Source organism: Diceros bicornis, chromosome 14 (genome assembly GCF_020826845.1).
Source record: "Diceros bicornis minor isolate mBicDic1 chromosome 14, mDicBic1.mat.cur, whole genome shotgun sequence".
NCBI classification, from domain to species: Eukaryota; Metazoa; Chordata; class Mammalia; order Perissodactyla; family Rhinocerotidae; genus Diceros; species Diceros bicornis.
Window position 1 is genome coordinate 39,663,464 of NC_080753.1, and position 12,895 is coordinate 39,676,358.

The window sequence follows — 12,895 nt, forward strand, 5'->3', positions numbered from 1 at the left end:
GATTTGTCAGAATTTATGGAGGCTTCTTTGCCCCTGTCACCTGCTGGCATTTAATTAGATCTTAAAAATTATTTTGCATGCATACTTTGATGAAGAACACTTCTATGGGCTTCTACGGAACAAAAAGTTGCAACTTAAAAGAAAAATGTGTTAGGAACCCTCATGACAGAGGTCTGCCCCCAAAATATACTTACAGAGACACAGAAAATAAAGATTTAAAATACGTTGGACAATCTTTTAAAGCAAATGGTTTGGAATTTTCCAAAGATTGCCAATGGAAAAACACATTAGAACTGTTCTGAATCTATGAACACACAGAGTGAGTAATACGTTCTTATTTTCCAGGACAACATTTCTTCTGTTTCTCCATCATGGCACAGTCGATCTTTTCTCGATATAGATAAAAGGAAATTATTTGATCTTTAATTAGATCTAGTTTCCCCGCCCCCCAAAATAAGACTTTCTGGGTGATATTTGAATTAAATAGAATTCTATTTAAAGAACATTTTGTTACTTCCGGTTAAATAAAAAGTATTAAATCCAAGCGATTATCTCAGCGTTCTCAAGATGCGTCATATTCTTCAGCTCTCACCTCTTAGTCATTCACAGCTCGTTGGTCATAAAATGGCGGCCTGCCTGTCTATGCATCTTGGGATATGGCATCCACATTTAATCATTTTGTTCTGAATCATTTCTGTAGGGCATCTGGAAATTCTGCTGAAAGAACTGGTGAGTTACAAATGTAAAAAGGAGAACAGGAAACGTGCTGTGTTGGTTGAATTTAGAGAAAATGAGCTTTTGCGCTGCGCACACGCCTCGCCCCCCAAATTAAACCAGCTAATCTAATTTTTAGACAGCAGCTAGGATCTGGCAGGAAATGAAACTCATGGACCAGCTATACCTATAAGTTTCTTCTTAACCGGTCTGGAAAGTGAAAGCGCATTGGCATTTGCAAAGCACTTTCCCAAACACACTGAGATGAATACTTGAGATGTAAACCTAGGAGCCTAAGGACGTGGGGTGAGGGGATCCAGAGGAGGTTTTCCGCATCGTTTTTCTCTCCCTCCACCTTAGACGCAAATCAGCAGGAGCATTTCCTCCCCTGAAATCCATTAAGCACAGTATCATTCTTAGAGGAGGCTGGCCACTTGGAAATTCTAGCAGAAGAGTTGGTCCCATCCAGGCCTAAAACTAGGGTTACCCTGACTCCACCTCGGTGCTGAGTAAATTTGGTTCCAGTTATTCGGAGACTCCAGCACTCAGTGCGAGCCCAACTCATCCACCAGGGAGGCAGGCGCTAGCTGATGAGTTGAACTGAACTTTGCTCGAAACGAAGATATTTGTGTAGTGAGTACTCTCATTCTAATGCTCCTAAATGTCGGGGCTGCCGAAGAGAGGATGATCTCCCTCCCCAAGCCTTCCTTCACCCGAGGGTTTTTGCCGAACTCGCTAAACACACTTTTGTCCACGCAGGAGTCTTAGCTTTACATCTACTACATTTCCTTTTATAATTTGAGAGCAGCTGATTTGCAGTTGTAGTCGTGGCCGAGTGGTTAAGGCGATGGACTAGAAATCCATTGGGGTTTCCCCGCGCAGGTTCGAATCCTGCCGACTACGTTCGAAGTTTTAACCCACGCTAAAACGTTGGTTCACTGTGGGATTCCCCGCGGAAAGACCACCTGTACCTTTCTCCCTTCTCTTATCCTACCACAGTGGTGCAGGAGGTGCAGTTTCTTGTCTGAAGTTTTCCTGTTCTTAGCCTCGGCAAAAATCCCACTGCCCCTGCGCTGTCACCTGTTGCCCGAAGAAACGGAGTGCGATTCTTTCCTCAAAGCTTGGCTCTAACAGAGCCCTACAGTCCCCCGCCCCCAGCGATGTGCAAGGCTCAAGGGTGTCTCCGTGTTTTCTCTCCCCTAAACCCTGCCTCAAAGCAAGCGATTTCAACAAGATAAAATTTGATGAAAGTGTTCCTCAGAAAAATTGTAGAGACTATTTAGTCTATACCACAACATGTAAGCTATTTTTATTTTATTTAAAAAACTTATCAAAGAGTAAAATTGACTTTTTGAAAGCATATGTATATATTCGTATAAGCATCATCATAATCGGGATACAGAACAGTTCTATCTATCCATAAACCACCCCCCCCCCACCATGTGTTAACCCGTTACAGTCACCTCCTAACCTCACACTTAATAACAGACAACCAGATACATTTTCTGTCCCTATACTTTGGCCATTTTGAGAATGCTATCGAAATTGAATCATACTGTGTGCAACCTTTTGAGATTAGCTTCTTTCACTTGAGATAGAACATGCCCTGAGATTTATCGAAGTTGTTGCATATATCACAATAGTGTACCTTTTTGCTGTTGAATAGAATTCCATTGCATGAATGTACTACAGTCTATTCATCCACAGAGCCATTGAAGAGCATATAGGTTGTTTCCAGTTTTTGGCAATTGTGGGAGAAAAAAGCTATAAACTTTAGTGTACATAGATTTTCATTTATCTTAGATAGATTCATAGAAGTGGGATTGCTGGGCACATGGCAAGTGTATGTTTAACTTTATAAGAAATTGTCAAACTATTTTCCAGAATGGCTGTATTATTTTTCATTCTCACCAGCAATGAATGAGATTTCTAGCTGCTCCTCATCCTCAACAGCCATTCATATTGTCAGTATCTGTAATTTTAACCATTTTTAAAAGTGTGTAGTAATATCTCATTTTTATTTTAATTTGCATTTCCTAATGGTTAATAATGTTGAACGTCTTTTTATGTGCTTATTTGCCTTTTTGATGAAGTGTCTGTTCGTGTCTTTTGTCCATTTCTTGTTGGGTTGTTTGTTTGCTGATTCTTGAGTTTTGAGGATTCTTTATATATTCTAGGTACAAGTCTTCCGTCAGGTACATGATTTGCAAATATTTTCTACCAACCTTTAGCTTCTTTTTTTTCATTCTCTTTACAGTGTCTTTTGCAGAGCAAATATTTTAAATTTTGATGAAGTTCGATTTATTATTATTTTTTCTTCTATGGAAAGTGCTAAGTCTAAGAACTCATCACTAAACCCAGGGTCATGTAGATTTTCTCCTATGTTTTCTTCTAAAAGTTCTATGTTTACATTCATATCTATGATCAATTTTTAGTTAATTTCGGTATACATTGTGAGGTTTACATGAAGATTTCTTTCTTTGTTTCTTTGTTTCTTTCTCTCTCTCTCTCTCTCCCTCTCCCTCTCTCTCTCTCTCCCTCCTTCCCTCCCTCTCTCTCTCTCCCCCTTCCTTCCTTCCTTTTTCCCTTTCTTCCTTCCCTCCTTCCTTCCTTTCTTTGCATATGGATATCCCATTGTCCCAATACCATTTGTTGAAAGACTATCATTTCTTCATTGATTTTGTTTTTTGAAACTTTGTCAAAAATCAGTTGGCCATATTTGAGTAAGCTTGTTTCTGGAGTCTGTATTCAGTTTGATTGCTCTACCTGCCTATCCTTCTGCCAATACCTCACTGTCTTGATTACTGACATTTATGGTAAGTCTTAAAATCAGATACTGAGATCGCTCTCATTTAACTTTTGTTTTTCAAAACTGCTTTAGCTATTCTAGCTCCTTTCCCTATCCATATAAATTTTAGAATCAGCTTTTCTCTATCTATTAAAAACCCTTCTGGGATTTTGATGACAATTGCATTAAATCTGCAAATTAATTAGGAGAATGGACAGGGTAATGCTGGTGTTCTTTTCTCATATGTTTGCTGATATTTTCTTTTCAGCATCTTTGAATAGTTGCTTCATGCATCCTGCCCATGTTTTATAGTTATATTCAGTGGGAGAGAAAGAGTAATATGTGCTTACTCCATCTCACCTGGGAATAGGAATTTAGGATAATTTTTTTATTTAATGATGATGAAGAGACCAAGATCTCTTGGGAATAAAGAATGTGATAGCATAAAACAGTAGTTAATAGAAGATTTGGAAAATAAAGTTTAGAAAAACTCCAACAAAAGTAGAAAAACATCAAAGATGGAAAACAGTAGTGAAAAGAAAATTGAACAACCAATTTAGGACATTCAATCTCATCTGATTACTAGCAGTTCCAGAAGGAGACAAAAGAAAAATTGTAGGGAAACTTTATTGGGAAATACAAAAAAAATTTCAGGACTGAAGGATTTGATCCAGATGGAAAGGGTTGTCCTTTATCGTTAGCGCTTTTAGTGTCAAGTTTAAAAACTATTTCCCCAGTTCAAAGTCATGAAGATATTCCCGTGTGTTGTATTATAGAAATTTGCTTGTTTTATTTATTTATTTACTTATTTATTTATCTAGTTATTTATTTAAGTTTTACATTCAGATCTACAATCTACCTGGAATTGGCTTTGTGGATAATGTGAAAGGGATCAATTTAATTTTTTTTTCCTTGTGGATAGTCATTTGATCATTTTTTTCCTTATAGGTATTCACAATTTATGCAAAGGCTATTCTTTCTCACCATTTCTGCAGTGCTCCCTTACTCAAAAGCAGGGTATTAAGTGTGGGGGTCTAAGTCTGAATTCCATTTAGTGCCACTGTCTGTCCTTGGACAATGTCATATTTCCTTAATTATGCTACCTTTAAGTCTTTAGTATCTGCTAAAGTAAGTCCTCTACTTTTGCTTTCCTTTTTAAAGATAACCTCAGGCTACTTTGGCCATTTTCACTTTAACATTATATTTTAGTCAATTTATTAATCTCCAAAAACTCCTGATGATATTGTTACTAAAAATGCACTGACACTATAGGTCAGTTTGGGGGAAAAATGATATCTTTCTTTACAGTATTGAGTGTTCCAACCTAGATTTCTTTCTAGGAATTTGATGTTTAATATGCCATTTAATAGCATATTTATTTGAATTTTATTGTTGCATGTTGTTGCTTTATAGAAATGCAATTAATTTTTATATTCGTGGAAATGTAAAATGGCACAGCCATTCTGGAAAATAACTTTTGGCAGTTGATTATAAAATCAAACATGAAAATACTATATGATTCAGCAATTGCACTCTTCAGTAAACTTATGTCTACACAAAAACCTGTACATGAACATTCATAGCAGCCTTATTTGCAATAGCCAAAAATTGAACACAACAAAAACATCCTTCAGTAGGTGAATGACTATGCAAACCGTAGTTCATTCATACCATGGAACAGCACTCAGCAAGAAAGAAGAAAAAACTAATGATAAATAGACAACTTGGAGGGATGTTTAGGGCACTATGCTGAGCAAAAGAAGCCAATCTTGAGAGGTCGCATACTGCATGATTCTAATTACTTAACATTATCAAAATGACAAAATTATACAAATAAGAACAAATTAGTGGCTGCCAGGGGTTTAGAGATTGTGAAAGGAAGGAGTGGGCATGACTATGAAAGGGTAGCGGGAGGGAGATTGTTGCAGTGATGTTCTGTGTATTGATTATAATGGTGGTTACATGAATCTACATATAGTGGTTACACTAATCTACACATGTGATAAAACCTCATAGAACTAAACACAAACATTGTACCAATGTTAATCTAAGAGTTTTGATATTATGCTTTGGTTATACAAGAAGCAACTTAGGGAAATTGGGTGAAGGATATGTGGAACTTTGTAATATTTTTGAAACTTGCTGTGTTTCTGTAATTATTAAAAACAAAAGTTTTTTCAAAAGTTAAAAAATATCAGGAATAGAAACTGTATTTTATCAAATAATTTATACACATGTATTGAGATTATCATATAATTTATTGTTTTACTTTATTAATATTATAAATTAAAATAATTTATTTTTATGAATTGAATTTTGAATGTTAAATCACTTTGCATTTCTGAAATAAGCCCAAATATACTATGATTTATTTCCTCTCTTACGCATTCCTGGATTTGTTTTGCTAATACTTTTAAATGTGTTTCTTCTAAGTTCATGTCATATCCTTATCCAATACTGGTATCAAGGTTAGTCTGACTTCATAAAATAATTATCTGAGTCTTCTTCTACTGTCTTTAATAATCTGTGTAAGAATAGTGATTATCTTCCTTAAACAGTTGGTATAATTATACTGATTTGGACTCGAATTTTTATTGTGAACCTTTATTTAAATTATAGGTTCAATTTGGTATGTTACAGAATCATTAAGACTTTATATCAATCTATTTTAATTTAGGAAATTGTATTTTTATAAATTTGGGCATTATTTCAAATTTTAAAAGTTAATGACAAAGATTTACTTTGCCACTTTTCACTTTTGATGTCTGCTGGAGTTTAAAAGTGTCTTTTCCATTACTGATACCACTTGTGATCTTTTTATTTTTTCTACTGTTTTCCAGGAGATTGTCAATTTTATCAGGCTATTATTAATTTTATTAAGAGATTAACATTTTTACAGAAAATAATAAGTGTTAGAGAGGATGAAGAGAGGATGAGGAGAAATTGGAACTCCTGTGCATTGCTGGTGGGAATGTAAAATGGTGCAGCAGCTATAGGAAACAGTATGGCAGTTCCTCTAAAGGTTAAATGAGGAGGGGGTGGGGGAAATGGATGAAGGTGGTCAAAGTGTGCAAACTTCCAGTTATAAGATGCTTAAGTTCTGGGAATGTAATGTGCAGCATGGTGACTGTAGGTAACAATACTGTAGTGCATATTTGAACATTGTTAATAGAATAGATCTTAAATATTCTCACCACATGCAAAAAATAGTAACTGTGTGAGGTGATGGATGTGTTAACCTACCTTATTGTGGTGATCATTTTGCAATGTATACATATATCAACTCATTACATTGTACACCTTAAATTCACACAGTGTTACATGTCAATTATATCTTAATAAAGCTGGAAAAAAAATAAAAATAGAAATACCATATAACCCAGAAATTCTACTTCTGGGTATACCCAAAAGAATTGAAAGCAGAGACTCAAACTGATAGTTGTGCACCCACGTTCATAGTAGCATTATTCACAAGAGCTAAAAGGTAGAAGCAACCCAAATGTCCATCAATGGATGTCTGGGTAAACGTGGTGTATACATACAATGAAATATTCAGCCTTAAAAAGGAGTGAAATTCTGATGTATACTACAAAACGGATGAACCTTGAAGACATTATGCTAAGTGAAATATGCCAGTCAAAAAAGGAAAAATACTGTATTATTTTGCTTGTTCTAGATACCTCGAGTAAATTTAGAGAAACAGAAAGTAGAATGGTGGTTGGCAGGAGCTGAGGAGAGGGGCAAATGAGGAGTTATTGATTAATGGATACAGAGTTTCAGTTTGAGAAGATGAAAAAAGTTCTGGAGATGAATGGTGATGACGGTTGCACAATAATTTCAATGTGCTTAATGTCACTGAACCGTACACTTAAAAATGGTTAAAATGGTCAATTTTATGTTGTGCATATTTTATCACAATGAAAAAATCAAAAAAAGAAGAAAGAGGTTACCATTTTTGTTGGAAATCTCCACTTTGTATTTATTTTCTATTGCATTAATATCTGCTCTTTGTTTCATTATTTCCTGCCCTAAAGTTTCTTTGGAAATAAATTAGTGGTTGATTCCTAATTTCAGGTAATGAATGCTTATCATTACTCTTAAGTTTTTATTTTATTTATATATGTATTTAAAGGGGTCCCTCTAAGGACACGTCTAGCTGCATAGTACATGTTTGGATATGTACTATATTTATTAACATTTATTTCAAAATAGTTTCTAATTTCAATTGCCATTTATTCTTTGAACTATAAATTATTTAGCAGTATTTTATTATTTTGTAAACAAATGCAATTTTTAATTTTCATGTTTTGATTTCTAGCATAATTTTATTGCTCTGAAATGATAGCATCTAACCCTGTTATGTTTCTAGAGCCTTGCTTTGTGGCCTGGTAAAATGTCAAATTTGAGATAATTCCATGTGTGTTTGAAAAAGTTTGAATCCTGAGTTAATATGTGCACTGTTCTCTATATATGCATGTTATATGAATTGAATTACTTTGTTTTATGCTTATTTTTCCATTTATGTTTTTTATTAGTTTTTCAGACAAGTATATTGTGCAAAAATATCCCATTATTATTGTGTTTTTATCTGTTTCTCTTTTTACTTCCATCAATTCCTGGACTTTTTCCCCGTTTCTTAATCTTCCAGAAGCAAAAAAATCTGGATAGAGCACGATTTACGTAACAGCTATGACTTGGCGATACTAGGTTCTACCTCCAATTGAGCTACTGCAACAAGAAAAGCCTAGAAAAAAATCTGTTTAATTTATACAAGCTTTAGAATATTCATTGAGACCTGAGAGAAATATTGTTAGTTAGAAATACTTGCACGTTTCCTTCCTCAAAAGAAATGAGGAAAATGTAATTTAAATATAATTTATTTCATGGGAAACTCTGGATAACGGTTGAGGAGAAGCTGCAGTAGAGATTCCAATCACCCTGGGCTGAAAAATGAGCCAGGTTCCATCCACTGGGCCTGACTTAGATATGTCCGTGTGTGGTACCCAAAACTGCATCATCGGGAACCCACATCCCATAACCGCCCTGAGATCAGAGAGGCTCTGAACCGGTGTGACTAGAATCTCAGCTTCAGATGTGGGCCGGTCTTTACCTTCTAATTTACAGTGTGGAGGTTAATGAATCATGCAGCCGGAATTTAAAGATGTTTCTTTAGCAGCTTCATGCTTAATTTTACTTGCGTGATTTCGTTTTCAATATTTACAATTAGTCTACGTGATATAAAAGAGAAACCCAAATATGGGGGATTCTTAGTCTGGGGCACAGAGTCTTCAATAATTTTGTGAATTCCCTGAAATGGTTTGCTAAGTGGTGTGTTTTGTGTCTAAGTTCATCTTTGTGTGAGAAGGTGCATAAGTTTCCATTCCACATGTCCTGGGGTGCTAAACCAAAAAAGGTTTAGAAGTCTCCCTGGGTAACAGCACAATCCATTAAGGGGAGAGAAAGAAATTGCCAGCTTTATTTTCTTGTTTTGAGAAATGCATAAAATGCCTTGCAGGGGCCGCGAGGCCCCAAGCAAATTCTTTTTAATTAGTACAAGCAGCTTAGAGAAGAGCATGTGCTCAGCAGCTCTTTCCCCCATGACAACCAAAGCTCACCAATCTATCAAGGATGAAAGTCCCATTTGAAGCTCCTGTGCTCACTGGCAGTGTTCTCACTGGTTTTTTATGTGCTGACAATGCTGGCACCACACCAACACCAATACCATACCAATACCAATGCTGGCATGTCCCCTAAAAGTGAACAGCATGGAGGCTTGTCTGAGCCATAATTCCAAGTCCATTGTGAAAGTTATTCTTGATCTTTTCTTGTATATTTTACTGTCTTGTTGCTGCCCAAGATATACCACTCCCTCTTTTATAATCGGTATCCGTATGCTGCACTCTTATTGTGCATTTTGTATATGGAAGATCATGGACCGGCACTTTCTGCAGAGTAGCATTACCAATTCTTGTGCAAACCAAAATTTTCCATTTTTTTCTTGTGTTTTAGCTTTCCATCTTTTCCGTTCCATTAGACTGCCAGTTACAATCACTTGCTCCAAATCATCTCTGGTTGGGTTTTGTTTTACGTATTGTTCATGGAGCTTCCTTCCTAGTAGACATCAATCTCCACAAGGAGGGGGATTGCATTTTTGTCTTGTTTACCTGTATGTCTCCAGCACCTTTCACAGGGCCTGACCCTCCATAGGAGTTCAATAAAACTAGTTAAACAAATGATCTTGAAGAAGGCACTAATCTGAAGACTGTTTTCCACAATAAGAACTTTAAAAAGTATATTTCTCTGTTTGAATCCTTTGATTTGTTTCAGTCATAATTTCTTCTCTTCCCAATTCCTTCTTCCTGTTTTTCAAGTTTAAATATATTTTAGAAGAGACCTAGACCAAGAAGTGACTAACCAGAGGGATATTGGCCTGAGAGAATGGCTTATTCACTAAAGGAGGGGAGGTTTCATGTCTGTATTTTGCAAGCACTAATTCTGTATTCCTTTTCAAATTATCTCCTTTGGCTACGTTTTTCCTCTGTGCTGTTGTGCGTTAGAGGATAGCACTTCACAGGCTGGAGATCATGAGCAGTTGTATTGGGTGAACTCAAGCGGAGTCTGGTACAAGGTCCTAGCCCTTCGAAGAGGCTCACTGTAAAGGTTTTCATGGAATTGATGTTGCAAGTTCCTTGCGTTTTTGTTCGTTTGTTTTTAATCACGGAGACTATTGGAAGGAGAGACGGGCCTCCTTTGCAATTTTGTTCATCCCAGTTAGCAGGGAAGTTCCATTCTGCTCTCTTCCTCCGCGTGGGCAAGTGCACGAAAGGGCAGGGAGCGGCTGTGAGCAAGAGGCAGAGGGCAGGGCGTGGCGACGTTCTCGCTGCCAACACAGAGGCCTCTCTGTCGCTGAACTAGCAAAACAGTCTTGAGGACGGATACGTGTTTTACCCGGGTAGGCACTGGGCCGCCTCATTTAAGGGGGCAGGATCTCCTTCCACTGTATTAGAAGTTATTGTGCAGTCGTAGGAGAACGCCCATACATCCACCGGGACAAGTGTAGGCGGGTAGCCTGCAACCCCGGAACTCCACCAGCACAAATTAAAGAACAACTCGGCTAAAGCTCTGTTGCAATCTTGACAGAAACTTGGTGCTGAGCAGCCTTGTCGTGTGCAGCCGAGCAGAGGTGAGGCCAGGCAAGCTGCAGGAGAGAGAAGGGCTTTATTGGACTCGTGTGGGATCGACGCCGAGGAACCCACCTACCCCCGCCCTAAAAACCGATTTTTTACTAAGGAAGAGCACTAGGTCTCAGAAAAAGGTCTCTGCGGAATAGCAGCACAGGACTTCTTTAGTACAATTTGGAAGCCTTCCCTGGGCACCTTCCTCTTGATGAAGGCGAGTATGATGGGTCTATGATCTTGAAATGTCGCATCTCTGAAATCGCTACACGTGACAAAATTCAGACTTTTTCTTCAAACACACCTTTTCCATTTTCTCGCAAACACAGCTTCTCTTGCAAAATTTATTCCATGAATGCACCAGAGATTGACACATTAAAGCTTGTTTTCCTAGCAGCAATGCACCTGATAACTAAATAATCTATGTGGAGAAAAATGTCACATCGCTGAAATTGAGCAGAGTTGCAGATAAAAGATATGAAATCTCTAAGCCTCATTTTCCCCTTATATATGGGGACGAAAAATACCCACTTTTCCGAACTTTCAAGTATTAAATCATATAATGAATGTAAGACGTTCAGTCGAGCGCTGGTATATGTTAGAAGTGCTCACTCAGTTTTTCTGAATGAAGAAAACAAGGACTAGGACCACCAAGTTCCTGAGTTAATTGGACCGGGGTGAGGGGGCTTTGTGGGTTCGTGTACTTGGCAAAAAATAGAAGATAAAATACAATAAAATCTCCTAGGATTTTCTTCCAAAGAGTGTCGTGAGTTGACATGCACTAAGAGTTTTGACTGATAAAGTAGACTAAATACTTTCAGTAGAGTTACTCTAACTCATCATGGACAATTATGGAAAGGGCTTTTGTATGCGTGGTTCCATGGTGTAATGGTTAGCACTCTGGACTCTGAATCCAGCGATCCGAGTTCAAGTCTCGGTGGAACCTGCTTCCTCTTTTTGTCTCCCTCGCGTTTTCCTCTCGTCCCCCTCGCGTTTTCCTCCCGGAAAACACTGCCCACCTAAATGGCTGAAATCAATTTGGCCCGTCATATCTCCTGTCAGTTCCTGCAAGTCCCGACACACCCGCGTCTGGGTGAGGAGGCGGGAATGGAATTCCATTCTGGTTTAATGGAACTTATTTTATGAGGAAGAAAAGGAGCGTCAGGAGTAAATACAGGAGGAAGATGGCAAAAGCCCTGCACTCTTCTGAGACTAGAACAACTCTAAGAAAAAGCGGTAATAGACTCATAGAAAGTTTATTTTCTGTGCACATTAAAAAACATGTTTGAAATTGTTAAATATTTCAAACATAGGAAATAAATAATTTTAATGGCGTTGGAGAATATACAGTTAATAGCAAATTTCCCTTCTACTCATGGCTTCCAGCTGCAGTTTTTACCCCATTCCCTCATCCCCTCCCCACCTCCTCGCCCAGGGGCTGCTGAACCCAGTTTATACATATAAAATATAGACAGTCAGACACACCACACGCACACACAAAACAAATGTGGAAAATCTTAAATTAGGTGACTCTACGTAAAAGGGCATATGGGACTCATTATTACATTAAAAAAATCTACAGATTTAACATATTTCAAAGTAAAAATTGGGGGAAAAATCCATAATGATATTTTCATTGCAATGTCCATCTGGTCATTATGCCACCCAGAAAATACCAAACATCCCTCTTTGTCAGCTAAAATGAGTGACTACTGCTATTTCTTTGCTAATTACATTCTTTGTAGAAGTTTCCTTTTTTCATTTGTTGTTTTGCATAGGTCTTAGGATTTTTTTTTTTTTTTTTTTACTTCTAGTATAGTATTGTCTTGGATAAAGTTGGATTTTTTTTTTCCCCTGGTTTGGAAATTTTCAGACATTTCACGTAGACTATGGGCTGGGAAGATTCCATCCCAACAAATAATCTCATTATGATACCAGGTTGTGTGTGAGATTTTCAAGCAAAGTTTTCTCACAACCTACACATATCACTAACTCTGTGTGCTCAGATTCTGCCCCCCTTCTCTGGTCTTATTCACTGTCCGCTTCTCAATATTGTCCCTTTGGTAAATTGCTTATCCAAACGTTCATATCTAAGTTCTTCTTCAAAATAATTGAGTTCTGTGAAGTTTCTGCTACCACATGCAAACATTCCATTGTTGAAAACCAAAAATTGTTGGTTTTCTCTCTTACAGTGGGCCACTAACTGTAAAACACTATG

At 37.3% G+C, this 12,895-nt stretch overlaps 2 non-coding genes across 2 annotated transcripts; both read left to right on the forward strand.

Moving 5' to 3' along the window:
* Positions 1 to 1,535: 1,535 nt before the first annotated feature.
* Positions 1,536 to 1,617, forward strand: TRNAS-AGA (transfer RNA serine (anticodon AGA)). The gene has a single exon. It is a non-coding gene; the product is annotated as a tRNA-Ser (tRNA).
* Positions 1,618 to 11,551: 9,934 nt separating this feature from the next.
* On the forward strand, positions 11,552 to 11,623 carry TRNAQ-CUG (transfer RNA glutamine (anticodon CUG)). The gene has a single exon. It is a non-coding gene; the product is annotated as a tRNA-Gln (tRNA).
* The last annotated feature ends 1,272 nt before the right edge of the window (positions 11,624 to 12,895 follow it).